Source organism: Tiliqua scincoides, chromosome 11 (assembly GCF_035046505.1).
Source record: "Tiliqua scincoides isolate rTilSci1 chromosome 11, rTilSci1.hap2, whole genome shotgun sequence".
Taxonomy (NCBI): Eukaryota; Metazoa; Chordata; class Lepidosauria; order Squamata; family Scincidae; genus Tiliqua; species Tiliqua scincoides.
Window position 1 is genome coordinate 13,662,978 of NC_089831.1, and position 19,141 is coordinate 13,682,118.

The window sequence follows — 19,141 nt, forward strand, 5'->3', positions numbered from 1 at the left end:
CTGGGGCAGAAAAATGGCAGGTGGGGGGGGGATGGCTTAATCACTACCCCCACTTTTCTGCTTCAAAAAACAGACTCCTGAAACAGTTCTTCTTCCTAAAACAGTTGGTTGGGTCATCATTATCTTCATTTGTGCAAAATGTACAGTTTGTTCCTTAACAAGAACACCAGGGCGAAAAGTGCTCGTTTTCTACATGCAGAGAATTTTTATTACAGGGGGGGGGGGGAAACACACATTTGAATGTGCAATGCTCCTCCTCATCTCCAGCACAGAGACTGGCACACTTGCTGTCTCAAGTGTAATCGCGTCAACAGTGCTGCATAAAGTGATAATGTGCAGATCAGCTTTCACTTTCCAGCTGAGCACATACACAGAGCATCACTGTCCTTGTCACATTATCAACTCCCTTCCCAGTACTCCAGGAAGGGCTGGCCCAATTATGAGGCCAGCTGAAGAGGTCACCTCAGGCAGACTGGTGGGGTGAGCCCTGTCTGTCCACTGCTGCTCCTCTCATTCCCCAGACTGGAAAAGGGAATGGGGAAGAAGTGGAGGAGACTGGGGGGCTAAAAATCACTCTAGCCTACCACCGTCCTCTCCTCCACACTTCTTCTGCTCCATTCCCCTCTTCCTTTTCCAATCCAGGGAATGGGAATAGGAGAAATATCAGTGGCAGAGGTGATGGCTGTCATAACACACTCCCAGGGAAGGGGAGAGCATTTGGTGTAACACCTCAGGCACCAGGAGATTTTGGGCTGGCCCTGAGGGGCAGGATTGCATCTGCTGGCACTATCCCCAACTTCCAAGCTGTACACGCATAGGCTCTGTCCAAAAGATTTAGTGGATGCAGATCACTGGAACATCAAAAGCTTTCATGTGCATAACCTAAGTTGATGCATGCAGGTGGGGGGCAGTGGCAGGGCTAGTAGGCCTGACCCTGTTTCCTGCCTCCATGAATATTCCTGGAATTAAGATCACCTGCACAGTCTCTTAAAAGAAAATGAATGAAAGAATGCTGGATTCAATTGTCAATGGTGAACCTCAGCTGGCTTCTCATCTGCTGCTCTTATGACATAGAGGGACACTCAAGAAGGGTAGGAGGTGGGTTAAAAATAAATTAACTACACACCTCTTCTGTACAGTAGTTTGGCTACAAGGCTGCTTAGATTGGCAGCACAGGCCTAGCCTAGTATCAGATATCACATTTTCCTCTTGCCTTTAACGGGGAATTGAGGGGGGAAAAAAACATATGCCCATTTTGCAAAGGACTGAAAGCTACTCTTTATTTAATCAAAGCGAGTGTGTTTTAATTTCTATAAAGTCTGTTGTCTTGAATGCTTAGTGCTAAAGATATCCCCGGAGTCCACTGAGCTGAAAGATCTATTTTACACATCAACAAATTGGAGGAACCAATAGCTTAGTCAAGCCTTTTAGGACTAAACAAAGAGAAAAGCAGGTGAAGGGGTTAAACTCCGGTATAAGTCTTCATTTGCAGCCACTAATACTGTGGAATATTACAGTCTAATCTAGACTGATCCCAGTTTAATGCAAGATTCTTCAAGCCATGAGCAGAATGTGAGGAAGAAAAAAAAAGCCTCGGTGGTCGTAATTTAGGCAGCCCTGCCGAGGCTTAGCTGAGGGATATGAAAGGCAAATTCCAGACGGTGTTATGAATTATTTCGCCTTATGAACCTTCCCACTCTCAACAGATGCCTGCTGCCATTTAAACAGCCACTAGATCAATTACAAATGAAAGGCACAAATCGACCCTGCGCAAGGGCACTAAATTACTAGGAACTAATAATCCAAGCAATAATGCCAAGGTGGTCGGAGTTCAGCAATGCACCCCCAACCTTTGCACACAGCAAAAAATTCTTTTTCAGTGTTATGGAGAGAACTAAAGTGCCGACGGCGGGAGGAAGGAGAGAGAGCGGCATTTTGTCAACCCTGGCAAAAGATGTAGGAAGCAAGCTCCTTTGACATGTCTGCAGCTCAAGCACTCGAGAAAGGAACATCGCCTTTGAAAAGCTGGTAGAAGGAAAATGTCAATCAGGTCATCTGAGAGGATCTTCCCAGGTCTCCCCTGCTATATACTGAATTACTAGTTATTATTCCCTAAAAACAGCAATAAATCAACCTGGATGGCCATATAAGAAAAACAGCGGCTATATCCGGAAATGAGATTTTAAACCGTGGTGAAAGTGGAGAAGGATGAATGGGTATGGAGAAGCACAACGGGATGACATTCCAAAAAAGGTTTCAAGCTTGGTCACCTTAGAGAACCCATACTCAGAATACTGTTCACATCCTCTACTGCTCAGAGGACAGAATATAGTACTGTTCATGTAGATCAATGGTCTCCAAGCTGGACTGAGCTGTGTCCGTGAACAGCTCTTCCACTCAATGAACAGCTCTCCTGATCAACAGAACAATCGTCTCCAAGCTGGAGAGTAAGCTGTGTCCATGGAAAGCTCTACCAGTCCCAACCACAGCTTATTTTCCAACCTGATCTCTGCACCGGGATGCTCTGGACAGTCACGTGTACCAGCAGGCTGTGAAGTAGGATGGCCAGGCAGATGCGACTGCCCAAAGCGTCCCGGTGCAGAGAGTGGGATGGAAAATAAGTGGTGCCGTGTAAGGGTTTTTCCAAACCCCAGATCCAGCCCATGTTGGACTGCAACCATGTTGGATAGAAACATCTGACAATGATTTAAAAAAAGGAAGACAGATACCCATGATCATCAAAAGTCAGCCTCAAATTCCAGTGCTCAGTTTCCTTACCCCCTCTCCATGTTTACAGTCAGAAATGCAAAGGAATTACTTTTTCTCCTAAATTTCTCTTACGAGCTTGCAGAAATTAAGTTGCTTTGGGGATCAGAGCAACGGATTCGCCGATGAGGAAGCCATTGATCTATTCAGATACAGGTTCTTTATGCGGCGGGTATTAACATAAGTCAATGAGAGCCAGGATGGTGTAGGTTCAGGAGCTGAAATTAGACCTGGAATAGCCAGGTTAAAATCCATGCTCAGCCATGAAGCTACCTGGGTGACCGTGGGCCACTCTCTCAGCCTCCCCTACCTCACAGGCTTGTTGTGAGTCCAAAAGCAGGGGAGGAAATATGTACACCACCCTGAGCTCCTTGGAGAGAGGGCAAATGTGATAGTGGCAAGCCTTTGACAGATTCTTCCCCACCAATACAGTAGCCCTCTGCATGTACAATGCATGTACAACGTGAAGGCAGTTGGGGGGCAGGATGATGACTTTGCCTTTGACTTGGTAATAAAATAAAATTTTGTTTTATTATCCCCATAATAAAAATCTGTTCAGCCCCCATAATAAAAAAAAAATCTAGGCATCTAAGTATGCCTATGCAGTTGGGAACCCTACTCTCTATAGAGCTTCCCACCACATATATGTATGTATAAAGCAGGGGTCAGGGAACTTTTTTACCTCTTACCCCCCAAAAAATTTATAAACGCAGACGTTACCCCCTTGATTTGAAAGTAAGGAAATCATACATCCAATAACATTTTGAATTCAAATACTCCAAACAGCACACCCCCTAGCAAACTTTTCAACTTGCCCCCCCCGAGGACAGTATCTTCGCAAGTCTTTTGCATACAACAGAATCCCCCATACAGAGGTGTAGCTGCCCCAGTATAGGTAGCCAGTAGCCAAGTGATGCCTCAGTATAGGTAGTCAGTAGCCAGATGACCCCCCAGTATAGGTAGTCAGTAGCCAGATGACCCCCCAGTATAGGTAGTCAGTAGCCAGATGACCCCCCAGTATAGGTAGTTAGTAGCCCGGTGATCCCCCAGTATAGGTAGTCAGTAGCCAGATGACCCCCCAGTATAGGTAGTTAGTAGCCCGGTGATCCCCCCAGTATAGGTAGCCCAACGATGCCCCCAATAAAAATAAATAAACAATACTCACCTTACCTCGATCCCACGTCGGTCGGCGCTACAGCGCCGGGCAGCTCCAGTCTCCCGCACAGAGCGGAGAGAGCGGGCGGCTGCGATACACGCAGGCTGTGGATACAGCCTGAGTGTATCGCCTGCTCCCTTCCGCTCACCGCATCTGAAGGTGAGCGGAAGGGAGCAGGGCAGCGGGCGGTGTGCACACAGCGCACCAGCCCGCTGCTGGCCCCCTGGAGCGGGTGGAGAGCGGGTGCGCTGACTCCCTCCGCTACCTCCCCGCCCGGTGCCCGCACACAGTTAGGTAAGGCAACCTTACCTATCGCTTCTTCGTCTGACACTCCTCACAGGCAGACTGAAGATGGCGGCTCTGGATCAGGTGGTACCCGCTCTCTCTACAGCGCTTGCGCCATACACGTAAACGCTGGAGCAGTCCACTGAGAGAGCGGGGGGGGGGGAGCAGAGCAGAGAAGGAGGATGCGGTGACACTGACACACACTGACACTGGCCGTCCGTGCTATAATGGACCGTAATAACTGCTGCTATGCCGATAGTTCCGCCATTGGCCAGCGCAACCTCCTCATTACCCCCAGATTTTCACTTTTACCCCATTTGGGGTAATTTACCCCTGTTCCCCGACCACTGGTATAAAGGGACTGTAAAACACAATCTAATGAACATGAGTATGCTGGTGGCACCTCCCCACATGTGTTTGCTGTATATACTTTGGTTTTGTGAAAAGGGTTAAGTTGGACTGCACTTCACACCAGCCCAAGAAGGTCAGCCTGCTCCTAACTAGATGCTTACCCTGAAACAAATTTGATCATATGATACTGTTGTACAGGATCGAAAGAGACCACGGACACCAAGCTAAGTTTGAGGCTTTTTATTAGGAGGAATGGAATCTGAACCAAACAAATCAAAATGACCTCATTCCAAATTCCCTGAGGAGCTGAGGCAGGCTTGAGGCAAGCCAGGCAAAGGTTGGGTGGTTATTCCCTTCTCTGGTTCTCAGAGGCTCTCCCAGGGCTCCTTCCAGCAGTTCTCTCCGCAGCTCTCCCTCAAAGCTCAGGTTTCAGCTCCTCCCAGCTTGCTCCTCACAGCTTATTTTCCTGTTGGTCTCCGCAGCTTGCTCTTCCAGCTCCTTCTCTGCAGACACTCCCCAAAGCTCCTCACAGCAGCTCTGTGGCTCGGTCTCTCATCCTGCAGGGCCTGGTCTGAAAACCCCTCTCAGCAGCTCTTCCCTGGTGGTCTCTGAGCTCTCTGTGCTGGTGCAGCCCTTTTTATAGCCTCAGTGGCTCTGCGCACAGCAGCCCCCTACCTTTCTTTTGATGGTACTGCAGCCTTTTTGCACACGGCACTCAAGTCTCCTGCTCAGCCCCTCCCAGTCCTCCTTCTGTCTCTCCAATGCAGCAGTTTTCCATTTGGTCCTCCAACTCTCAAGGGCTTTTTACAAGGTCATACACAGTTCATGTTCCTCAACAGTGAGCCCATTGGCTCAGACAAAACTTTGTAACTATTGGCTCAGACAAACTCAGACAGGCTGTCTATTGGCTCATGAAAGGCACAGCTAGGATCCTACCAGGCCACGTTACAACAGTCAACTGAGCCCAAGTTCTGCACATATCAATACCATGGGACAACTTTTGCCCCATACTTCATGTTGAATGTCTCAGATTGCTGGAACATGTCTGTTTTTAAACTGAGCTTTCACTACTGACAACCCTGATCACAAAAGCATTCACATAAGGTCATTGGTAAACAAAAAAAATCCAGGACCAACACTGTCTATGAGGACAGGAGGTCACATCTGACTGTGGATTGGCAGGAAGCAGCTGACTCTTGTATTCCTACCCCTGTTCCTCCTCTTTCTTTCTGAACTTGAAAAGGAAGAGGGGGACAGAAAGGAGAGAGGACGAGGAAGTGTGGGGGAGAGATGAGAGGAAGAGGAAATGCAGAGAAGAGGCATTGTGGGGAGAGGGGCTAGAGCAGGGGTCGGCAACTTTAAACATTCAAAGAGCCATTTGGATCCGTTTTCCTGAGAAAACAAAACCTCAGGAGCCACAAAACCCTTTTGACATATAAAATGAAGATAACACTACATGTATAGGTTTTTTTACCTTTATGATCTGCTGCAAGCTCCCCTTCCTGTGCTAACCAGACAATATACTTATTGTCAAGATAGATATATCTTGACTGAGGGCCCAATCCTATCTAACTTTCCAGCACTGATGCAGCCCAGACGTAAGGAAACAAAAGTTCCCATACCTTGAGGAGGCCTCTGTGACTGACTCCCCACTACAAGATGCAGTGCATGCCCCATTAGAATGGCTGCACCGACACTGGAAAACTGGATAGGATTGGGCCCTGAGACAGCACTCTGAGGCACACACAGGGTGACCAGATGTCATAACAATAAAAGAGGACAAGTCACCCCAAAATGTAGGATATTGAAGAAAAATGTAGGACCACAAAATAAAAGCTAAAAACACTCATCTATATTGATTATATATTGATTATATAATTATATATTGATCAATATTTTTCTTCGCTGTCCTGCTGAAGCAGGCCTTTGGAACTGCAACAGAAGGCATCTATCTCCGGACCAGATCAGACGGAAAGCTCTTCAACCTCTCCAGACTGAGAGCAAAATCCAAAGTCCAGCTGAAATGTCTGCGTGACTTCCTCTTTGCCGACGATGCAGCTGTCACTACCCACTCTGCCAAAGATCTCCAGCAGCTCATGGATCGTTTTAGCAAGGCCTGCCAAGATTTTGGACTGACAATCAGCCTGAAGAAAACACAGGTCATGGTTCAGGATGTGGACTCACCTCCCTGCATTACAATCTCTGAGCATGAACTGGAGGTTGTCCATGACTTTGTGTACCTTGGCTCAACGATCTCCGACACTCTTTCTCTCGATGCCGAGCTAAACAGGCGCATCGGTAAAGCAGCTACCACGTTTTCCAGACTCACAAAGAGAGTCTGGTCCAACAAGAAGCTGACGGAACATACCAAGATCCAGGTCTACAGAGCTTGCGTCCTGAGTACACTTCTGTACTGCAGCGAGTCATGGACTCTTCGCCCACAACAGGAGAGGAAACTGAGCGCTTTCCACATGCGCTGCCTCCGACGCATCCTCGGCATCACCTGGCAGGACAAAGTTCCAAACAACACAGTCCTGGAACGTGCTGGAATCCCTAGCATGTATTCACTGCTGAAACAGAGACGCCTGCGTTGGCTTGGTCATGTCGTGAGAATGGATGATGGCCGGATCCCAAAGGATCTCCTCTATGGAGAACTCGTGCAAGGAAAGCGCCCTACAGGTAGACCACAGCTGCGATACAAGGACATCTGCAAGAGGGATCTGAAGGCCTTAGGGATGGACCTCAACAAGTGGGAAACCCTGGCCTCTGAGCGGCCCGCTTGGAGGCAGGCTGTGCAGCATGGCCTTTCCCAGTTTGAAGAGACACTTTGCCAACAGTCTGAGGCTAAGAGGCAAAGAAGGAAGGCCCATAGCCAGGGAGACAGACCAGGGACAGACTGCACTTGCTCCCGGTGTGGAAGGGATTGTCACTCCCGGATTGGCCTTTTCAGCCACACTAGACGCTGTGCCAGAACCACCTTTCAGAGCGCGATACCATAGTCTTTCGAGACTGAAGGTTGCCAATACATATAGATTATATATATTTTTATATATTGTATTATTGATCTCATGTGCCTAATTTAAAATTACTTATTATTGAATTTAAAACTGTAATACATATAATTTATTAATTACAAGAGGGGATGCGTTGCCTGCTCACAGGGAAAAGCAGGACATTTAAGTTCTTTTCCAGGACATGGGGCTAAAAAATAGGACATGTCCTGTTAAAAGCAGACCTCTGGTCGCCCTGGGCACACACTGGGATGGTGCATGCTAAGATGGCACCCTTGAATTTAGCACTCTTCATTTTCCCCAGGTCAACCCCCATCCTTCTTGCTCCTGAAAGAGCACCCCTTTCTAAGGCTCCCACAGCCCCATCTCTGCCCTCCTGCTCCCCATGGCACCCCAGAAAAGCAAGGTTAAGATGGAGTTACACAGGCAGCCCTTCCACAGCTTCCCTCTTCCCCACCCACCCACCCTTGCAAAGTCAACACTCCCCCCTCCCAATGCTCTGCCTCACCTATTGCCCTACAAGACAAAAGTGAGGTCATGCCCATTGCCTCACTGTGCCAAGCCCCACCCCACAGCTGTGTGCACAGGAGATGCCCACAAGGGGACTGCAGGCGCCTTCTGCCCTCTCCTGGGAGCTGCTCCTGCCTCCCCCCACCCAGGCAGCCCTGCCTGGGCTCCCCCTCCTGCCTCTGCGCCCCCCACCGACCCCCCACTGGAAGCCCACCCCCACTGGAAGCCCACCCGCCTGGCGCCCCCACCCCTTGCCAGCCACACTCAGGAAGCCAGAGGGCGCACAGCGCATTACGGGAGCAGGCAAAGCCCCAGCACACCATCTTCCCAGGCAGGAGCGGCCAAGCCCCCCTTTCCCACCCCCGCAGCACAAAACAATCACCTGCTCCCCCCAAGGGGAAAGCAGCAGCAGCCTGTCCTGCACAAAACAATCTCCTCCTCCGCCCAAGGGGAAAGCAGCAGCCACCCCTTTAAATCCCAGCCTTTAAATCCCTTTAAATCCTGCCCCTTTAAATCCCAGCCTGCAAGGAGCCAGAGCAGATGGGTGAAAGAGCCGCATGCGGCTCTAAAAACACAGGTTGCCGATGCCAGGGCTAGAGCATCTCTAATGCTATGGCCTAACAACTTCTCTTCCATACTTCACCCCTTTCTTTTCAAATCCAAGGAGCAGGAGGAGGGATGGCAGGTGCAGATGCTGGAACACTACTGGGTAAGTTTAATATATTAAACTTGATGCTACCATGGTATGTGACTGCACTTGGGGAAATGTTACAGATCTGTACTTTTATCAGGCTATTGTGTATATGATAGTAAATGGGACTTACTCCTGGGTAAGTGTGGGTAGGATTACAGCCTAAGATTATGAAAAATTTAATTGCTTGATGATGTCACTTCTGGTCATGACATCACTTCTGGTGGGTCCTGACAGATTTTTGTTCTAAAAAGTGGGTCCCAGTGTGAAAAGTGTGAGAACCACTGCCTTAGAGTGAGGCAGAGTTGTAGACTCTAAAAATTGTAGAGTTGTGTGAGGTAAGTTTGGACAACTTAGGGAGCAATCCTAACGCACTTTCCAGCACCAGCAAAAGGGCAATGCAGCTCCTAGATAAGGAAACGAACATTTCCTTGCTTTGAGGAGGCCTCCGTGAGTGCCCCCCAAACTGCAGGGTGCAGCACATGTCCCGTTGGCACAGCTATGCCAGTGCTGGAAAGTGGGTTAGGATTTGAGCCTTAGTGTCGTCCCCCTCCCATAGATCAATATTTTTAAGAGTGCCAGCAAAGCATTCTAGGAGCACGAGACAGACTCTGTTCATTTTCATTCCTGACTGTTAAGTAAAAGTTCTTATTATCAACCAATGAAGCAAGCAACCAAGACTGCTATACAGTCTATCAAGTTAGAGGGGCAAAATAAGTTTTTTTTTTATTCTCCCCCTCCCCCCATCTCAATACAACTTCTTTCTGCTATGAACAGGAATTCCATCCATCATGAAAAACAGCCATTCCAGAGGAAAGTGAAGAAAACAAATACAATATTTTGGTGGCTTCATTGATTCCTTTTTTTTAATGAGATCATTTCGTTCACCAAGGCAGCATCAAACAGAATGTAGCTGAGAGGGTTTTAAGTTGCTCGTTGCTGACAGATAAAGGGGATTCCCAACAGCACAGCAATTAGCAGTGGCAATGGCTAGACAGCAAAATTCACAGAAGGAATAGATAACCCAAGGCTGCACCACACGCCCCATTGGCACAGCAGCACTGGCACTGGCAAATTGGATAGGATTTGGCCCTGAGCCTCTTGTCTGCAGAAGAAGGTGCCATACATACTCTTCACACTGGTATGCATCACCTTTTGTTTGACTGCTTCAGAACCTAGTCAACAGGCTACCCTTGAACATACTAAGTGGTGACCCATCCAGGCACTGACCAGACTCAAAGCTGCTTAGCTTCAACGAGGTGGCTGTATCAGGTGACACCAGACTAAGGCCCATCAAGGAATATTCATTCATTTTCCACATTTTTATATCACCCTTCCTCCAAGGAGCTCAGGCTGGTGCACATGGTTCCTTCCCTCCTTCTGTCCCTCCTAACCCTCTCAAGCAGTTGCTGATCTGTTAAAAAATTTTTTCCCAAACATCCCAAAGGCTGCAGTCCTATCCACATTTACCCAGGAGTAAGCCCCCTTGACTGTCATTCTAAAAAGCATATACATGGTACCCTGTTAAAAGTACAGACCTGCCACATTTCCCCAAATGCAGTCACATACCATGGTAGCATCAAAGCCGAATATATTAAAAATAAAATACACATGGAAATGAATGGGGATTCACTTGGAATTGGCTTGCGACCCACCTAGTGGGTCTGAACCCACAGTCTGAGAAACACTGGAGTAGGCTGACCCTCCCTGCTTTATCCTGTTTCATGCGCCTTGGGGGGGGAAGGACTGTGCTAATTTTTAAAATGGACATTCCCTCTTGACAGATGTGATGATTCATTGCAGGAAAGTACAGGTGAACAATGGGTGGATGATGAGACTGTGTGAACTGCCCCCACCCACCCCAAAAAGGTGTGAACCATGTATGACAATCCCAGATTAAATTCCCATCTGGCAGTGCCCTTCTGTGAGTCTAACTGGATCGCACTCATAGTGGAGACAATCCCCCTCCCCAGGGCTGACATCTCTGCTGCCAATTTATTTTTGAAAAGCTGCAAACAGCCACCTCCTCGAACGAGGCCATCCTGCTTGCCATTATAGCGCGATGGACAGGATCTAGACATTCGTTCCAGGTCAGCACTGGTGTGAATAAGTGCATTTAAAAAATAATCAACTGGAAAGATCCTAACTGGGTGTAAAACCGTCACTGAAGTTGAGCTGGGCTCACCGGCGCTGACCTCCCCTGCACCCCCTTCCCCCCACCTCTGCCTTAAGCCATTCAAAATTTGGAGGAAATAAATCTCTCTGCACTTAATTCAGGGAAAGTTTGATCCTCGTCAGCGCAGAACAAATAAAAGGGCTGAACTGGCCTGACATTTTACTGCAAAAGAGAGGTCGTTTTCAGCCACTAATAAAAAGGATTTGACACAGGCTAATAAAGAGAAATGAATTCCTCTAATGGCCTAATTTAGCACATTCAGCAGTGCTCGGTGTGCGAGTCAGCCAGGAGGAGAACTGCCGGGAGAGCGAGAGTGCAGACGGGGAGGGGGCAGAGCTGGAGAGCAGAGTGGGAGATGGAGAAAAACTCTTGGCTTTAAAACATCAGTGTGCACACTCTCCCCTCCCCATCCCCACCCCAAAGCATTTCTGGTAAGGAACCACACATCATGCAATGAACACATGCCATTCTCTGGATTGCAGAGGTGATGGAATTGAAGGCTTATTGTCACATAAAAACAGTAGACTTTTGACAGGCATGTACACAAAAATGCAGAAGCTGCCTTAACACTAAGTCGGACCGTCTAGCTCAGCATGGTCTGCTCAGTTTCATACCGGAGCCCTTCCCAATCCTGCCTGGAGTTACTAGGAATTCAACACAGTTTGAATCAGGGTTCAACCCAGGGATTGAATTTGGGACCTTCTGCACTCAAGAGTATGGGCTTGAGTAATGAAGATTGAAACAAATGTCTTCATTTCCTAAGGGGCTTAAAAAGGGCTTCAGTATTTCTTAAGGGGCTTCACAGTATTCTGTCCTATTGAAAAAGTTAAAGTCATGCATGGTTTGTTAGCCCGGGGGCCATTATCCCGAAACAACAAAACTTCATTAGTCTATTCCAGGGGTATCCAAAGTTTTTGGCAGGAGGGCCACATCATCTCTCTGACCACATCATCTCTCTGACACTGCGTTGGGGGCCGGGGAAAATGAGAATTAATTTACACTTAAAATTTGAATAAATTTACATAAACGACTATATTAAAGATGAACATATAAATGAATGAAGGTCTTGCAATAGATCAAGGCCTATAAAAGGCCTTGTACAAAGCAAGGCTGGCCTTTTCTTCACTGCCACTGCTGCATCACAGACGTGAAACAGCAAGCAGTGGAGGGAGCTCTCATCTTTTAACAAGCTGCTATGTATATGCTTTTAACAATGACAGTCAATGGGACTTACTCCTGGGTAAGTGTGTAGCCTAGGATTGTTAAAAACTTTCCTACTTGATAATGTCACTTTCAGTCATGACATCACTTCCGGTGGGTCCTGACAGATTCTTATTCTAAAGAGTGGGTCCCTGTGCTAAATGTGTGCGAACCACTGCCCTATTCCATTGCTATGGCCAACATGTTACCCTGCGCATGCAGCAACTGTTACCCTGCACATGATGTGAGTGCCTGGAGGTAGGGCAGCAGGCACAATCCTCCTCACCCCCCCCCCCGATTCATTGATTTTAGGCAGCAACTGTTACCCTGCGCATGCCTGATCTCATCTGATCTCAGAAGCTAAGCAGAGTCAGGCCTGGTTAGTACTTGGATGGGAGACCGCCTGGGAATACCGGGTGCTGTAGGCTTGTACCATAGTCTTTCGAGACTGAAGGTTGCCAACCAACCAATCTCAAGAACACCTCCTCCGTGTTCTGCTTCTAATAATGGAACACTTCAATTAGTGTAGGGATTGAAAAGGTAGATTATAAATAAATAAATAAATATCTTTCACTCGCTTTCTAACCTTGCAGTGCTCAGGAACCGACTTATGAAATTGCTTTTGGGCTAGAACAGGGGTGTCCAAAGTTTTTGGCAGGAGGACCACATCGTCTCTCTGACACTGTGTCGGGGGCGGGGAAAAAAAGAGAATTAATTTACCTTTAAAATTTGAATAAATTTACATAAGTTTACATAAATTATTAAATATATATATAAAATATATTAAGATGAATATAAGAATAATAATATATATATTATAGAATATTAGAAGAAGAATATAAGAAGAATATATTAAAGATGAACTTATATGAATGAATGAAGGTCTTGCAGTAGCTCAAGGCCTATAAAAGGCCTTGCACAAAGCAAGACCAGCCTTTCCTTCTCTTCCACTGCTGCATCACATACATGAAACAGCAAGCAGCGGACGGAGCCCTCATCCCACAGCTCACGCGAGAGTTCAAACAGTAACCCTCATGCTGAGAGCAGTTGTGTCGGGCCAGTGTGGGCTCCAACAAATCTCCAGAGGGCCAGAGGCTCATTGGAGACTGGGGGCTCCCTGAGGGCCGCATTGAGAGGCCTTGAGGGCCGCAAGTGGCCCCAGGGCCGGGGTTTGGGCACCCCTGGGCTAGAACATCATGTAGTTTCACTTTAAAAGAAAAAACTGTGTCCCCTGAGCTTGGCCCAAGAACTCCTGGCACCTAAAGGTGGCATGCAAAAAATGCCAACACACCTTTATGCAGTGACGTGCCAACCACCACCTCTGTCGCTCCTCTGTATCCGCTCACTTCTTTCATTTGAAAGGGGAAGTGTGGAGGAGATGAGAACAGTGAGCTACAGCAGTGATTTTCAACCTTTTAAATCTCTCAACACACTGACAAAAGCCGCAAAAATTTTCAGGCCACACCATCAGTTTTTTGACAATTGACAAGGCGCACCATGCTGTTGGTGAGGGGTTCACACCCCAATGGCCCAACTAATTACCCTCCCCCAAACCCCAGTGGCACACCTGCAGACCATGTGTGGCACACCTATTTGCCACAGCACACTGGTTGAAAATAGCTGAGCTGAAGCATCAACCCTCTTCCTTTTTGAGCTGAGGGAGCAGGAGGAGAAGGAACTATGAAGGCAGGCTGCATGCATCCATTGCCAACCCATCACCTGAAGCAACCGCCTTAGTTGGCCTCATGAATGGGCCAGCCCTGACACTTGGTGCCTTATTGCAAAAGCCAATGCCATCACTGGTCTAGCTGCATTTCATAACCATTGCAGGTAGAATAAGTTAATTTAGATCAAGGAGCCTTTTCATAATAGATAAAGCCCTTTGCTATTCTCTTTCCAGAAAGGGACTCCTTTCTGTTCCACAAAGGCTTAATTTTTTTTAATTTTTATTTTTTACATTTTAAATAAAATTTCCCCTGCATTTTTCTGCTCCCGCTTTGCTTAAGTGGATGAGCAAGTTTCAGCATCTATGATTCAGAAAGGGTGTGAGGGAGAAAGATTACGTGCAAGATAACCAAAAGCCAGGCTGCTGAATAGTCAGGGCTCTGGAAACACGTTTTCGGGAGCTAGAGCCAAGGGTGGGGGGAGAGAGAGAGAAGAAATAATTTTGTAAAATTCTTTTTATGGGTGATAAAACTCCCGACACACTATAAACCTGAGCAGTAACTTCATGGCCACTCAACCATTTTCTTCAGAATGACCTTGGCCAGGGAAGAGGACCTCAATTACAGGCCCAACCAACTATGCAGCAATCTGACTGCTGGGCACCGCTGCCTTTCCTCCATGAGTGACCTTGGAAGCCTTGGCTGTGCAGGGGGACTTTGCAGGGATGTGCAGTCGCTCGGCTTTTACAGCCAACACTAACACACAGAAAAAATAATTTAGCAGGGCATTAACTCTGAAATTTAGTTCCAAAGCCAGAAGTTGCCTTTCACCCACCAGGCAGTTTGGAGGCATAACTCTGAGCTTTCCTCGTGTCCAGATCTACGGGGCAGGTGTTGGTTTATCACAGGCTGATGCTGCAGAGGGAAAGGGGCACCCAAGCAGCTCCTTGCCGTGCCATAAAGCGCTGGGTGATTTGTGTGATTTGCTCTGACCGTCATTTGCAGGCCCTGTGTAATGCTGTAAAATGGAGCTGGGAGCTCCTTCCGCTTCGCCTGACTGTGTCACAAAAAGAAGGTGCAGGAGATGAAGTCTCCTAAATCTCAGAGGCGCCACTAGGGTTTGTGTCACCCGGTGCAAAAGCTCACCGTGTCACCCCCCCCCCATGATGGATCTCCTCCTGTACCAGACCATACAGAATAAATTACAGTATGATACGCACAACCTAAATGCAGTGGCATCACTAAGGTTGGTGTCACCCCCGTTCACTTGATTTATTTATTTTAATATATAACAGTACAGGTCACCCAACAAATCAGTAACCCAGTGTCCAGACAGACAGACAGAGTTGATGACAGACAACTGACGATTTGAGAGTTCTAGTGTTAGTTCTGATACACGGAAATGAGGGCTGACTTATACTACACCTCACTGGTTCCCTGCTGTGTCATAAAAATACCTCATTGGCTCTCAGAACAAGCAGTCTCATTGGTCAGTTTTGAGTTAAGAAAATCTACTTTTTGTTCCATAGGGCAGTTGCGTTTTCATTTTCTGGTTTATGGCAATACCTTTTGCTGGAATGCAGATATTTCAACATTGCTTGTTTCACTGCATTATGCATTAAATTGCACATTGAATGATATGTAACATACTGGTATTATTTGGAAATATCAAGATTTTCACAATTTTGGCTAGTCACACACACACACACACACACACTTCTTTCCCCGAGTGCGTTACACGATGCGGTCCGCACCCCCTGTAGTCCCCCCCAGCAATGCCACTGCTAAATCTGACACGGGAACAATTCTTTGCTGTCCGGAAGGTGAGGTCTGCAATTACAGGCCTTGATTACTCAGAATGAAGGCCCCCACCCCCATTCAGCGACTTACTCCCAGGTAAGTCTATATAGCAGTGGTTCCCAAACTTACCACTGTTGCAATGCCCTCGGAACTTGGAACTGAGTGGTGGTGATGACACTCGGGAGGTTGCTGTAAGCCTCCAAACAGCAGTAAGAGGGTCAGGGCAAGTGGGAGGGCTTTTAGCAGCATGTGGTTTTTGAGCACTGCGGCTCTGCCTGCCACACTGAGCCTCCTCCTGCTGCTTGGAGGCTTGCACCATGGTCTCCCTGCCAGGGCAGCAGGTGGCCCAGGGAGCTGCGATGCACACTTTGAGAACACCACTTTGGTGTATAGGATTCATCAGTACATTCTTCAGTATTTCTTTTCCCAGTCACCCTCCTGACACTGTTTCCTCACCAGGACACCTGAACGTCTCCCATTAACCTCCTCATTTGCAATTCAAATGGAATGAATTTTTAAACTCTCCACAATCTGAATCAATTTCATAGGTCTGACCATGTTGCTTAGGGGGAAAAAAAACAACTGATTGGAAGTTGAAGGCTTTCCTTGCTCCACCTGTTTGGGTTGCAGGATGCTTTCAGATCACAGCGATGTATCAACACTGCGCACTGGCACACAGCCTGGGCAACAATATGCGTGTGATGTCCTGTGGCCTTGATTTGATCCACCCCACCTGGATATGGCAGAATTTCCCCTTCAGCTGCAAGATTTGATGGCACTTGTATAGGCCAGCTAATTATCCCAGCAGTGACATTTTTCACAGGCTTTTTAATTTACCTTGCCTTTTTGTAAATTTCTTGATGGTAAGGGGAAGAGAGAGAAAGAAAATAATCCCAAAAATGTGCCATCAAGAGCGATAAAGAATTCCCAGAGCTGGCCAGCATAGCTGTATTTGTAATACATTAATAGTGTATTAATAAGACACTCAATGATTCATTGTTTTCTAAGACAACAGGGACATCGATAATAATTTAGCCCTATCTGTTGTACAGGCATGGAGGTTCCAGTCATGTCTTCATGAAGCTGGAGAATGGATGGAGAATTTAACTCTTTTCACTCAAAACGTGATCACCTCTTAATTATTTTTGCTGAAATGCTAACCTATGGAGGCCCAGTTATATTGATTTGGGGTAATCAGCTCAAATGATAAATTGCTCAAGTGGTCTGTGCCCTTCTGGACCAGAAGAGGAACTGTGGAGTTGATGACCAAAAGCAAAATAGATTTGTTCAATTTCCTTCCTGCTTATAAAAAAAGTAGAGGTTGTGCCAAGGTTTGGTCAGGTCTGGCACTGGCTGGAAGTCCATGTCCATCACAGGACCTACCTGGCCATCTGTGCCCTGAAATCTCAGTGGCAGTGACAGCGGTACTATCTAGGATGCCATTGGGGGCAAGTCAGGGGCACCATGGGAATTTCGCTGTAGGAATTTTCCCAGTGCACTCAGCTCTGCACAACAGAGAAGAGGGGGCATTAATCCATTTCTCCCCAGTCCACAGGTGTACACATTTGGTCCCTGTTGCATATATACAAATGTTGGACAGAAATGGCTTAATGCCCTAGAGCAGTGTTTCTCAAACTGTGGGTTGGGACCCACTAGGTGGGTCGTGAGCTGATTTCAGATGGGTCCCCATTCATTTCAATATTTTATTTTTAATAAATTAGACTTGATGCTACCATAGTAGGTGACTGCATTTGGGGAAATGTTACAGACCTGTACTTTTAACAGACTACTATGTATATGCTTTGAACAATTACAGTAAATAGGACTTACACGTGGGTAAGTGCAGGCAAGATTGCAGCCTAGGATTGTTAAAAATTTCCCTGCTCGATGATGTCACCTCCGGTCATGACATCACTTCTGGTGGGTCCCGACAAGATTCTTTTTCTAAAAAGTGGGTCCCGATGCTAAATGTGTAAGAACCACTGCCCTAGAGGCTACAGCCATGAGGTGTGGCTGTAATAGTGATTGGGCATCAGTGCTTCCCCCCCAAAGGAGCAGCTTGTTTAACCCTTGATGCACATAGCCTAATAGCCTGACCTAGCCCTGTCAGTTTCATGACCCAACAAAAACTGAGTCACAACCCACTGGTGGGTCCCAGATCCATTGTTTGAGAACCGCTGGCTTAGATCACTGACGCTTTAGACTGGAATCTCTAAAGCTTTGCCAAACTTTTTAGGTTTATCCCAACACGAGAAACAAAAGCAGCCATAAGATTCTTTAGCAACTTTAGCAACTAAAAACTTCAAGTCAAAGGCTCCCAATGGAAACACTTTATTCTATTGTCTCGGGGGCGGGCGGAGAAAAGCTGCTTTTACTAGATATTAAAGTAAAATAGAAGAGAAAGCACTCCCAATGCAACTGTGAGCTACACATTTCAGCACTAACCATAAATCCCTCGGAAAGTGCATTTTGTTGGATGTTGACACAAAAGACGAGCTGCACTCCATCTGCCGAAAGCTTCCGGATACAAATGGGGTTTCCGCTAACTATTGCAATGACTGCACGTGAGTTATGGCTGCCAACGGTCTCACTTCCAGAACAGCCGCAACAAACAAGCAAAACACTTTCTGCCCATTAAGGTGAAATGGATTAAGCTGCCAAAGGCAATACGAGCGACACTCACTCAACCTACTTTTTGCAGTCAGAGCCCACTCACACGGCCTACGCCACGAGCCCCACTGAAGAATTCTGTGCAGACTGACTCCCTGCCCCATGTCAGCCAAAAGGGTGCAGTTTCTGCTCCCTAGAAGGCTAAATATTTTTGCAAGCTATCATGAACATTCCAAACACAATTTTGTAGCAGCATGCAAAAAAAGTAACGCTCTCCCCACAGGGCAGACCCAATATGTCCGCTGTGCTCCAGTTGCTGCCGTTGGCTGTCCTCACTCCCTGGAACTGAAAAGGAAGAAAGGCATTGAATGGAAGAGGAATGGGGAGGAGAGGAAAGTAGTGGGCTAGAGTGTCAGAGAAAGTCTAGTTAGCCACTCTCTTCTCTTCCACTGCTTCTCCTGCACTATTCCCTTCTTTCTTTTTGAACTCAAGAAGAGAGGCAGATAGAGGTAGGTGGTGGATAAGGTAGACTGTAGACTTCTTCTAAATTTTATTTCAATTGCCCATCTGACCGTTTTTTTCCTAACATCAGATGCTTGGTCAGTGCTCCTCACAGGTAGTTTGCACACCCTGGAACTTGCTTCCAGAATTCTCTGCAATGCACTGGGCTCCCATGGTAGAAGTGCAAGTGGGCTTTCAGCAGATGAGCCAAAGCAGAAAATGTTCCTTGAGGACAGCATGTTTGAACTCCCTTGTCCTGGGCCAAAGGTCTTCAAAAGGTGGATTGGGACCCAGAAATGGCTTGTGACCTGACCTCAGGCAGGTCATGACAGTACTGTTGCCACCACGTTTTTTGGAGGCTCAGGACTGCAGAATTCAAATAGGACTTACTAAATCACAGAGACTTGGGCCTTGGAAAGG

General features: G+C 47.1%; 1 protein-coding gene and 1 pseudogene across 3 annotated transcripts in view; one reads left to right on the forward strand and one right to left on the reverse strand.

The window, feature by feature from the left end:
- PKNOX2 (PBX/knotted 1 homeobox 2) overlaps positions 1–19,141 on the reverse strand; it is a 328,938-nt gene that overhangs the window by 59,254 nt on the left and 250,543 nt on the right. The gene's annotated exons all lie outside the window — the stretch shown is intronic.
- Positions 12,458–12,574, forward strand: LOC136662653 (5S ribosomal RNA; annotated as a pseudogene).